The sequence below is a fragment of the Benincasa hispida genome, chromosome 5 (assembly GCF_027475165.1).
Source record: "Benincasa hispida cultivar pf3 chromosome 5, pf3_genome.v1.1, whole genome shotgun sequence".
Lineage (NCBI taxonomy): Eukaryota > Viridiplantae > Streptophyta > Magnoliopsida > Cucurbitales > Cucurbitaceae > Benincasa > Benincasa hispida.
Window position 1 is genome coordinate 57922367 of NC_143482.1, and position 13220 is coordinate 57935586.

Sequence of the window (13220 nt, forward strand, 5' to 3'; positions counted from 1 at the left end):
CCAAAGTTGTGGCTTGATCCAAGAAAAATTCAAAAACTTGATTCAATTAGCCGATCTGATCAAGAATTAAATCCAAAATCAATAACTTAATTTTCCCACTATTACTCTCAATTCAAAAAAATAACTAACCAACAACTTACCTAAAACTTACCGATCTTTACCAATTTTTTGCAAAACGAAAAATGGTCTCTAGCTTGATGGTCAATGCCTCAAAACTTCCAAATCTTGAATAAGTTTCACACCAAAGAAATGTTACTAATTTAACCTAAAATCAAATGGGTGAATTTCACCTCCCAAATTATAAGGAAAATAAGTCTTACCCAAGGTTTTTCTCAAGAGTCTGGCAAAGATCGAGCAGTGGTGGCTGATGGCACGTCAGCTCGTGGGTACCATAGATAGGTAGCGGGTGTTGCTGTCAGACGGCCAAAATTGTTTAGGCTAGCGGCTGGTAGTGAGGGTCTTGCATGAGGAGGGTTTGCGAGAGTGAGAGATAAGAGGAATTTCTAGTTTACAAATTTTATTCATCAACGATTACGAACAAACTAGAGCTTCAAACAACGATCCAACCGTTCAAAATGAACCTCTATATTTCTCGAACAGACTGACCAAATTTTAGCACGATCAAACGGTTCAAAATCCAGCAATCTTTCTCTCCAATTTTTGGCCTCTTTTCGCTCTCATTTAATTTTGAAAAAAATCTCATTTCTTTTATTTTTCTTTCAAACTTTGAAAAGATAAATAAAATATTTTATCACAATATCTCCAAAGATTCTATTAAATTAATAATCAATTAACTTTTAAAATTATCCTAATTTAGGCTTCAAAAACCAAAATTAAATGACATAAGATTCATCAATTTGATACAAATTAAATCCTTCCAAATATTTAAATCAATTCAAAACCACATGAAATTAATTATCTCTTTAATTTTTTTTAAAGTTGGCTCTAAAATCAAAAATCAAAAGGAAGAAAAATTCAATATTTTCAAGATAATCCGTTCGAATATCTAATCAATTAAATTCAATTTAATCAATAAAAATTTTCAATTATTTCAATTTAATTCCAATTTTCCAAATGAAAGGGAAATTTAAACTCAATAATTTGAGATAATTAACTTAAATTTTCATGAAATTCGGGATGTTACATAAATCATACAATTTAAACATATATCACATGCACATTAAATTACATAAAAGACATTAATAGACTGATATTAAGCATCCTAATAAAACAATCAAATTATATTAATTTAATTATAAACAAATAAAACATAACAAAAACAAGAGGAAAGACAGCAGCTCAGACTCGAATCGGTGACCTCCAACTCACGTGCACGTCAGCCTCGAACGGATATAGCGTCGCGATGCTAGGATATAGCATCATGATACTACGAAAAATGGTGTCTTCCGCCTCGCATCACAATATCGCAATGCTATGGGAAAAACATGTCCACCTCGCATCGTAGTGTCGCGACTCTAGGATTGCAGGGTCGCACGCTACAGTCTATAATGCTTGATTATGCAGTTTTTCCCTCTTTTTTCCGACAATCTTCACAGTATCAGCAACCACAAATGACACAAACTTCAAATATAGACTCAATTGCTTAAAATTAAATGTCCAGAAACATACGGGTCCTTACAATTAATCGATTCAACAAGCAAACGTATCTAAATGGAAAATATCGCAAACATCCATTAAGCCAAAACCCATACGAATTACAACATTCATCACATGAATTTAATGCACAAAATACCCACACAAAAAATTAGAATTGATAACTCTGAACCAAAACAAAGACAAACCTGACTCTGATACCAATTGAAGGGATTGAATCCCAATACGGAAGCGATTGACCATTCTATCTTTGAATTGGGATTGGGAAAATCAAAATTGATTTTTATATAAACATAAATTAGGCTAAGCACAGGGATTTTTCAATCTAGAAAAAGCAGAGATTAAAAAAAAACCTTTGTAGAACCCAAAAAACTCAAGCAAAACCCTCCAAGGTGACGCTCAAGCCTTCTTGAAAACCTAGGAAAACTTCCAGTAATGAAAAACATAACCAATGGGAGTCCATGTTATTCTCAGGACATAAGGAATGGAAGTGTGGGCTTCTAGTGAGTTTTTGACAAAGGAAAAATTTTGTAGTATTTTGTAGAGTTTGAGTGGTTTTTTTTAGAGGAAATCAGAGTGTTTTCTTTTTCTTTTTTTTTTCTTCTTATTTTTTTTTAACGTAGAGATAAAGAGAGAGGATTAACACCCCCCCCACCCGTCCTCAAATTACTCCCTTAATGGAGAATTATTTGTTTAATATTATATTAAATATATTAATATATAATATTTATAATATGGTCAATCTAACCATTAATAACCATATTATATGTATTTGTAATCATATTATAATGCAACCTCCTCTTTTAACCTATAGTTTTAATATGAATCAAACTCATATTAAATTTTAATCTATAATATAAAACTTATTTAAAATATTTGAATCTTATTCTTTATTTTTCTCTCACATAATAGATAGTCTTAATTATACATCATATTTATAATTAACTATATATTATAATGTATCAACATACATTATACATTATACTAATCATATTGATATTTAATTACTTAAATTCTCATAAATAATTTGAACAATTCAAAATATTCCAAAAACGATTATTCTTTGTTTTTATTCTCAGTGAGCTATTGAGGAGACCTATTGGACCTACAAATTAGAAGCCCAATAATATGAGATTAACCAACTAAACTCTTTAATTAGATCAATCAACATTCAATAACTGTTAGTCACTCCACTAAAGACCGATAGTTGCACTCTGTTGGGTTTTTATATCATAAAACTCCTTGATAGTAAATGTAAATAATTGACCGTCATCGATAAAAAGTTATCGATGTTAATTCAATAAGTATTATTAATTGTGTTGTATTCGTTTTGTCTTAATAACCTTAAATCAATTAAACTAATATCCTAGGTTGTCTTATGAGTCTTGAATTATATGTGGAGACATACATGGATCAATGTTCAAGATACAACCTAAAGGGTCTATATGAAGGAACCCAAATTGAAGAGAATCTTGAGCGGAAGTGGATCGTCCCAAACACCATTCCTTAAAGAAATTAATTTTTACAACAAAGACAAGAACAAAATATGCATTTATATAGATTACAACATGCTTAAGTTAAAACAAATCTCAGGGTTTTAGAAACCCTTACCTTTGAAGATTTTCTTCAAGTATCCCTCGATCAAGATCTGAACACTACCACGATGGCTTCCTCAGTATTCTCAAGCAGAGAACCCAGAAGTGGTGGACTCTGACTATTTTGGAATGAGGGAATATTGATTTGAGTAGAGAGGAGGAAGAGTTGAGATTGTTCGCTAACAACCCAAAACTCACAGAACAACTTATGTTTTTCACACAGTGTATCTCTAAAAGAAGGAAATGTTTCCTCCCTTTTCAAAAGCCAAAATATAGCGACTACTTACGTGGATGGAGAGAAAAGAGGGGGAGGGAGTTACATTAACTATCATATCATATCATATCATACCATATATATATATATATATATATATTAAATTATATATTATATCAAATATAACATATAGTTTTAATATTGTATCATATACAATATATCCTATAGATTCATTTCTCTCTAATATGATATTTAATATAATCACATTTATATTAAATTTAACAATTATGAATTCAATTCATATAATTAATATTTGAATCATATTCAAATATTTATTTCCTCTCACTAAAGCTATAATGTATGAAATACATTATAATAATTATATCACATATAACTAATTAAATCCCTCAATTAATTTGAACAATTTAAATTAATCTAAAAACTGATTCTCATTTAATCCTATTGAGCTACCAAGGGGACCTTATGGACCTGTAGCTTGAAGCTTTAACGGTACATGAATAATTAATCAAACTCTTTAATTAAATTATTCATCATCCGTTAACTATCGGGTACTTCACTAAAGACCGATAACTGCACTCTTCGCACTATAGATATATTTCTATGTCCACTGGATATAACCAATCAACAGTATGATGACCCTTTACAAATTGCTCGTAAGTACAGCTGGGCCAAAAAATACCGTTTTGCCTCTGTAGTTACATCTAACTCCTTAAGTACCAGTGACCCCTCTAATGAACAATAGATCATTGTCCAACTATGAATAAACCCCTCTTGGGCAAGGAGAGGGTGTGGCGTCACATTGTTCAAGCCCCGGAACCAGCTCTTAAGGCAACGATTTATCTACTTACCCCGACCTTGGGGAAAGAGTGAATTTGTTCTTGTGTAGCTGTGTACTCAGCTCTCCAATCAGACGAATCCCCAAAATGGTAGGCTTGTTGAGTCGGCGATCTGGCCACTCTCATCCATACAAATCAAAGGACCGCCCTCATAGGCAGGAGTTCACAACTCAGTCAGGATTCAAGTCATATTACCTATGGTCATCCTGGTGAAATGTAAGTCTCTATTATGAACGGCGTTATATAATGAGAATAAACATTTTGTGGTCCTGTCTTATACAAACTTCTTTGTATAGAATATCCCCGCTCGCATGTCTATACATGAATGACCAGGATCAGATCATTTGTAGTACTTTACAACAATTGTAACACTTATAAAGTTGGCCATACTCGTAGTGTCATCAGGATAAGGTACCCAGCCTTATCCATCTACTACAGACCATTTAGGTTATCACTTAAACATGATCCACCTGTATGTTTCTACATACATGTTTAAGCTACAAGATAACCTTGGATGTTAGTTTATTGGTTTGTGGTTAATGCAAAAAAATGTAGAATAAAATAACATATATTTTGTTAAAAAAACAAGGAGTTTGTTCAATAACATTTACAAACTATAGAAGCCTACGAGATTTAGAGCATCAACCCCAACAATAACCCACTTGACCTAAAGCTAGCGGGGTATACAATATAGTTAAAATATAAAGTATACAAATAATAAACTAGGACATAACACGCGCCCAGTACAAATATCCTACTTGCCCTCATCTAGACGTGGCCTGTCCCATAGACCCATACTCTACAGGTGACTAGAGATGTCCAATTTTCCCACAGGGACGGGGCCTCGCGGGGATTCCCCGATTAGGTGGGGAATAAGGGAGGGAGTGGGGGAAAAAAATTCCCCGTGAGCTAAATGGGGACGGGGAATGCATTCTCTGTCCCCGCCCTTGCCCCGTCCCTACCTCGAGTAGCTTCTACATATTTATTTAATATAGTTATCTAATGTTATGTTATTATTATTGCTATATAAATATTACATTTAAATTTCAAATTTGATTATTTATTGCGAAAGATAATGAATATGTTTAAATAAAATATTAGACTATATATGTGAATAATTTGATTTATATTTATTTCTTTCTACTAAAAAATTTTAATTAGCTTTTTTTGGCCAAAATTTGAGTAATTTATCTTTAAATTCAAATTGTCATGTAAAACTAACCATAATAACCAATTTAGTGATAAAGTTAATTATTTAATCACAATTTGCTCATATTAGTGATTTAGATTAATTGACTTTTTACAAAAAAAAAAAAAAGGTAATGGGAAAAAATTCCCCGCGGGGAACCCGATCCTTACGAATTCCCCGTAGGGAATCCCTGCCCCGATCCCCATGGAGAATTTCACGGGGATGGGGAATGAAATGGGGAGCGGGGATGGGGATGGGGAATGGCATCCTCGGCCCCGCCCCGCCCCGTGGATATCTTTACAGTTGACCTTCAAACACCTTACCCATGAAGGCCTTTGTCAACGGATTAACAACGTTGTGTTCCAAAGCTATCTGTGTGACAATCACGTTTCCTTGATGCACAATCTTTCAAATGAGATGATATTTTCGCTCTATATGCTTCTCGCGCTTGTGACTCCTAGGCTCTCGGGACTTAGCTACAATACCACTATTATCACAATAAAGTGTGATAGGCTTTGACATGTCTAGAACGACTTCCAGATCAATAAAAAATTTTCTGAGCTAAAAACTTCCATAGCAGCTTCACAAGTCGCTACATACTCAACCTCCATGGTGGAGTCAGCAATGTACCCATGCTTGGTGCTTCTCTATACTATTGCTCTTCCGTGAAGAATGAACATTGATCATGATGTGGATTTCCTAAAATTCTTATCAGTTTGAAAATCAGAGTTTGTGTATCCCGTAAGGATCAAATCCTTAGAACCATACACGAACATGTAGTCTCTCGTTCTCCGTAGATACTTGAGGATGTTTTTAATGATGGTCCAGTGATCTAATCTTGGATTAGATTGATATCTACTGATTATCTTCACTGTATAGCAGATGTCAGGTCTAAGACATAACATCGCATATATCAGGCTGCCCACATTCAAATCATAGGGAATCCATCTCATTTTCTCAACCTCTTGAGGTGTCTTGGGACACTGTTCCTTAGACAATGTAACTCCGTGACTGAAAGGCAATAAGTCCCTCTTGGAGTTCTATATTGAATATTTGACAAGTATCTTGTCAATATACGATGCTTGAGACAGAGCTAGCATTTTGTTCTTTCAATCTCTAAAGATCTGAATACCCAGAACAAATTGAGCCTCTCCCAAATCTTTCATTTGGAATTGGGTCGCTAGCCAGTTCTTAACTTCAGTCAGTAAACCTACATCATTCCCAATGAGTATGATATCATCTACATATAACACTAGAAAAACTATTGAAATGTCAATGGTCTTCTTGTATACATAAGGCTTATCAACATTTTGATCATAGCCATAAGATTTGATTGTAGTATCAACCTTATGTTCCAAGATCGAGAAGCTTGTTTCAATCCATAAATGGACCGATTAAGCTTACAAACCTTTTGCTCTTGACCTTGGGTTATGAATCCCTCAGGTCGCTCCATGTAAATGGTCTCCTCAAGACTTCAGTCAGTAAACCTACATCATTCCCAATGAGTATGATATCATCTACATATAACACTAGAAAAACTATTGAAATGTCAATGGTCTTCTTGTATACATAAGGCTTATCAACATTTTGATCATAGCCATAAGATTTGATTGTAGTATCAACCTTATGTTCCAAGATCGAGAAGCTTGTTTCAATCCATAAATGGACCGATTAAGCTTACAAACCTTTTGCTCTTGACCTTGGGTTATGAATCCCTCAGGTCGCTCCATGTAAATGGTCTCCTCAAGATTTTCATTCAGAAAGGTAGTCTTGATGTCCACCTACCAAATCTCATAATCATAATACGAGGAAATGGACAAGAGTATTATGATAGATTTCAGCATGGAAATAGGTGAGAAAGTCTCCTCATAGTCAACTCTCTCTACCTGGGTATAACCCTTTGCCACTAATTTAGCCTTGAAGATTTGCACATTTCCATCAGCACCTCATTTCCTCTGATAGATTCATTTACAACCTATAGGTTTAACCCTATCAGGTTAATCTATAAGATCCCATAGAAAATTGAAGTACATAGACTCCATTTTGAAATCCATCACTTTGATCCACTCATCTTTGTCAATATCCTTCATTGCCTTCTTGTAAGATAATTGATCCTCAACTTCACCATCGGCTACCATAGCCAGGATTTCTGTCAAACCCATATAGCGAATAGATGGGTTCGCAACCCTCTCACTACATCGAGGTTCCCTCAACACTTGAGGTGGATTTGACCTATTGGATGATCCTACTTCAACAACTCCCTTTGGGGTACTAGGTTCTTCGACAACTCTTGTTGAAGATTCAGTAGTGGAAATTTCATTAAACACAATCTTACTTTGTGACATGTGCTCCCTTATGTGGTATTCTTCAAGAAAAATAGTGTTTATTGATACAAACACTTTGTTTTCTTTAGGATCAATGAAGTAACCACCTCTCGTTCCTTTGGGGTAGCCTACAAATAGGCACAAAGTCATACCTTACCTCGAGCCTGTCTCCTAAGCCCGAGGAGAGGCATGAAGGACCGCATATACCACCCTTTTGTGACACCTACTGCCCATCTGAACCTCTTCTCTCATAAAATTTAAGCCAAAGATATAAACAACAACAATTTGATTAAGCTCATTTTATTACAACAGTATAACATTTATACAACTCTCAGGCTTAACTACAAAGTTTACATCAAGAACTCTTATAACCCGAAGTGTGGCTACTGTGGCAGACCTTGACCATAGTAGCACCCTGAAACTCCTCACTTTTCGCTACCTGGGAAGAAAAACATGAAAAGAAAAAAATGAGCTTCAAGAAGCTCAGTGAGTGGTAAGTAACTTCTAGAGTCTATTTCAACTCATAATAATACAAGCATATCATAAATACGAGGTTGATACTTAAACCTCAGCCTTGAATGAGTCTATTCTTAACTCTATCTACACACATGGTAGATAGTTAAACTGATACTACTCAAAATGAGTTTGTTCTCAAATTCTACCTATACACACGATAGGTAGTTAAACTGATAAGTCATAAACGCTTACTCTCTTGCGTTCCTTATGTTTCTTATGTCTTCTATGTGCACATAGTTCCCTGTTTATGGGCTTAAAAGCTAGGCTTGCTGACCTTTTGACCATCCCATATGAGGTTCCTCCTATAGGCTTAGGAACTAGACCTCTCGGTTCCTTAACCATCTTGTGAGGTTCTGGTTCCGGGCTCAGGAACTAGGTTGATGATCCCTTGACCATCTCGATCACATAATCTCATTCTCATGCTAATTACTCATTCACAACATAAGCATATAAATATAGTCTAAAAGATATGCTTAAGACTTAAAGGAAATTAACCACTCACTTTGGTAAGGTAGGAACCTTTTTATCTAGAAGTTCCTTGGTTTCCTCAGGCTCCCTTTTGAAACCAAAATTCCAGTTTCAAATTTAATCTCAGGTTACTCATCATTCTAATCCTTATTTCGAGATACTTTCTTTTATAAAAATGTTCTAGAATGTATTAGGAAGCTTACCTTACAATCTTAGCTCATAACTTCTCGTGGTTTGGCTGGAATCCTCAAATCATCAAGACTGGCTCAAGCTTACCTGACAACTCAACCATTCTATATTTTCTTCACTCTCTAGCCTGATTCCTTAGAGCTTCTTCTCCGACAGACCTACCTTGAAAACTAGACTCTCTCAGCTTTCAAATGGCTTTAGAATCACTCCAAACGCATAAGTATTCTGAGAGAACTCCTCATCCCAATTTGATGCTACTTCTAAACCTCACTGTCCGACAACATCTCCTTCTCTTGGAAACGTATGATCTTCCTCCGAAACTATTCTTACACTCTCTTCCTACTATATTTCAAGATGATTTCGGGTTATGAACTGAAGAGTCACCTTGTGGTGGTATTTATAGGCCAAAGAAACCGATCCTTCTCATCTTACAAAGCCCTTAACGCAAGACACCTTCTACTTTGGAGTGTTTGCACCATGCTTTGCCACCACCTTCTTCCTTGCCATTCACCTACTTCCATGCCACTCACTTGCTTGAGTTGTCTTACTCATGCATAAGTCTTCCTTTTCATGAAACTCTATTTGTCCACCTCAAGCTCAAACTCCTCTCGGTTCAACTAGTTATCCAGGTGAACTTATCATCTTTGCGTAATGCAAGCCTCAGTACCGCTTAAACACATGGCCCATCGTCTAGTCCATTGTGCAGCTCTTGCACATCATCGCACAACCCCATCGTTTACTAAATCTCTCGTTGTCGCTTAACATCCAGCCTTCCCGCTGTCGCACACCATCTAACCACTCGTTGTTTCCAATCATTTAGAGCCTAGCCCATCACATAAACTTATGCCCCATCGTATAGTGATCTCTCTCTCTCAACGATCTCGTTATCACGTATCTCTCGCTGATAACGATCTTGTTGACGCTCATTGTTTAATGCGTAGCCTATCACATAGCTCCTGCGCCTATCGTGTAGTTCCATCGTGTAGCACTGGCGCCTATCGTCTAATGCATCACGCCCATCATCTAGCACATCCGCTTATCGTGTAGCGCCATCGTCCAACGTCTGCGTCTATCGTGCAATGCCCATTGTCTAGCACTGTGTCTATTGTGTAGCGCCATCGTGTAGTCTATCGCCCAGCATTCGTGCCTAACGCATCGTCTGACACTCGAGCTCATCATTTAGTGTTATCGTCTAGCGATATCGTCCAACTTCTACACTTATTGTCTAGCGCTTACACTGATTGTGTAGTGGCATCACCTATTGTGTATCTCTATTGTCTAGTACATCACTTCACATCGTTTAGTGTCGCCTTTAGCTACACAATCGTCTAGTCGCTCAGCGCCACCCATAGTTACACGATCGTCCGCCCAGTGCCTTGTGCTCAAGCTTCGCTTGCTCTCGTTCACGTAGCCTCAACGCATGAGCAACCTTTAGCAATGCCTCTTGCCAACACTTCGACCAACATGCATCCAAAGCTCACAAGCTCAACACACGGTTGTCCTTGGCTTCAATGCTTAATTTCTTTAAACCTCTACTAACTCAGCCTCATCTCATGCGTTCATGTCTCCTAACACCAAACACATGGTTTCTTTTTTACTTCGCACTGAGCCAAATTTTTACTAGTTAAGGCTCAACTCAAAGCTACTCAAAGAAAATCTCTTCAACACTTAGAAATTTTCTTTTCTTCAACATAGGATTTAACTTACATTTAGTTATTTCCTTAATTACCTTCTTAAGTAGGGAAATTGAAATCCGGGTTTCATAGAAGTTGATTCCAATTTCTTAGGATTAGCCTCAACCACATGTGTTGGGACACCACAGATTATGAAATGGCATAAACTAGCTTTACGACCATTCCATAATTCCAAAGGTATTCTAGCAACACTCTTGGATGGAACGCAGTTCAGGATGTATGCTGCAGTCTCTACTACATAGCTCTAAAATGAGTCAAGTAAGGAAACGTAACTCATCATTGACCAAACCATGTCCAACAGGATTTGGTTTCTCCTTTCTGATACACCATTTTGCTGAGGTGTACCAGGTTTTGAGAGTTGAGATACTATTCCATGTTCTATAAAATAGTTTTGGAATGTCAAATCCATAAACTCTCCACCTCGATCAGATAGAAATGTTTTAATCATTCTATTTTATGCATTTTAAACTTCAACCTTGAATTCTTTGAACTTTTCAAAAGATTCAGACTTATGTTGCATTAGTAAACGTACCCATATCCTTAATTATCATCAGTAAAGGTGATGAAATATTCGTAACCTCCCCTAGCTTTTCCATTCATCGGACCATAGAAGTCTGAATGCACTATCGCTAAAGGTTCTTTGGCTCTGTGACCTTTTCCAGTAAAAGGTCTCTTAGTCATCTTGCCATCAAGGTATGACTCACATACAGGTAAAGAATTTTCTTCTAACTCACTTAGAAGCCAATTCTTCATCAACCTCTCAATTCTATTGAGATTGGTGTGTCCTAACCTCAAGTGCCAAAGTTGGGCATTTTATTTAGGAGAAATTTTAAGTCTTTTATGTTGAGTTACTGCAATTTTAAACATTTATGTGTTATGGAGGGCGTTAGTTGCTAACGGTCTTAACACATAAAGATTGTTTTCCAGTTTTGCAGAACAAATATTAACACCACTTTTGGAAATAAACACTTTATTTATAATGAAGTTGATACAGTATGAATGTTCAAGCAAATAATTTACCGAAACAAAGTTTCTTTTTAAATCAGGAACTATATATTTTCTAAAATAAGAAATTTGTTATGTAAAGTCAATCAAAGACCTCCCACTGCCATAGCCAAGACGCGTGCCTAGTTCCAACCCGCATTGTCATTTCACCAACATCTAGTTGCCGTCAGGAAATAATTCTCTGAAATGAAGAACAAACATGGTTAGTGGCCTCAGGGTCTATAATCCAGATAGAATCATCATTCTCCACTAAGCAGGTTTCCAATATAAGTAAATCATATTTACCCTGCACGGCCTTCTTCTTTTCTGCCAAGTATTTGGGGTAGTTCCTCTTCCAATGCCCATCTTGGTTGCAGTGGAAACAAATTCCCTTTGTAGCCTTGATTGGTTTTCTGCCCCTTAGAGCGACAACTACAGGTTAGCTTTCTCCTTTCCACCTTTCTTATTTTTCCACTTTTTGGTGCCGGAGGAAGATGGTACAGGCTTAGTCTCAGAGGTCGAACCTCTATGGAACTTCTTAGAAGATGAAACAAAATTTGCTTTACCATTATGTTCCTTGCTTTTCATCAAGGATTGGAAGGTTTGTAGCTCATTAAGCAGAGTGGTCAGGTTGTAGTTAATCCTGTTCAAAACAGCATTGCTATAGAAATGCAGGAATCTTTCAGGTGAAGATTCCAAAATGAAGCTAATCTGACTGGCTTCATCAATGCTTGACCCATTCATCTCTGCCACGTTGAAGTAGTCCATCATATTGAGAACATGTTCTCGAATAGATACCCCTTCTTACATACTGACATTGAAGATGGTTTCAGAGCGTCATGAGTTGTGCGGATGGTTGTCCGAACATTTCCCTCAGAGACTCCATGATCTCACGAGTTTTGAGCATTGGCTCATGCTTCTTGGCCAAGACTTCGTTAAGACTTGTCAAGATATATGCTTGGGCCTTATCGTTTTCCTGTGTTCAATGCTCATAAGCTTTCCGAACGTTTCGAGGAGCATTAGAAGCTAGAATGGGAGGACAATCCTTCATGAGGAAAAAATGAAGATCATTAATGATCAATATTGTGTTGATTGTGTTTTTCCAACTAGTGTAATTCTCTCCCGTTAATTTATCTGCAACGAGTAAGTTTAAAGTAGCGGTAGCCATGTTAAAGTAATTGCTGAAAAAGAACGAACTATTTACATTTAGTCTACTTGCATTAAACCACTTAAGACAACCAATCAGATTTTTAGCAAAATAGTTTAGTGTACCCTAAGTTACATCTATTTGCAATGATGTTTCAGTGAGGTAGGACAAAAGTCGCCGTAGGGTGATCAAGTATCCCTTCGTTGAAATAAGACATTCTTAACCATTAGACAGAAACAACATCTTGTCACTGTAACTAACAATCACCATTGTTTGGTCCATAATTTGTTAACATGCTTAACAATTCTTGTAAGTGTAATCCCATATTTTAGGTTCTAGAGTTCCGCCCCAATGAGCCAACTGTAGGGAAAAACTGATTGAGACATGAAATTAAAGCAACCCTATCCATTTCTGGGGATTGAATAAAGC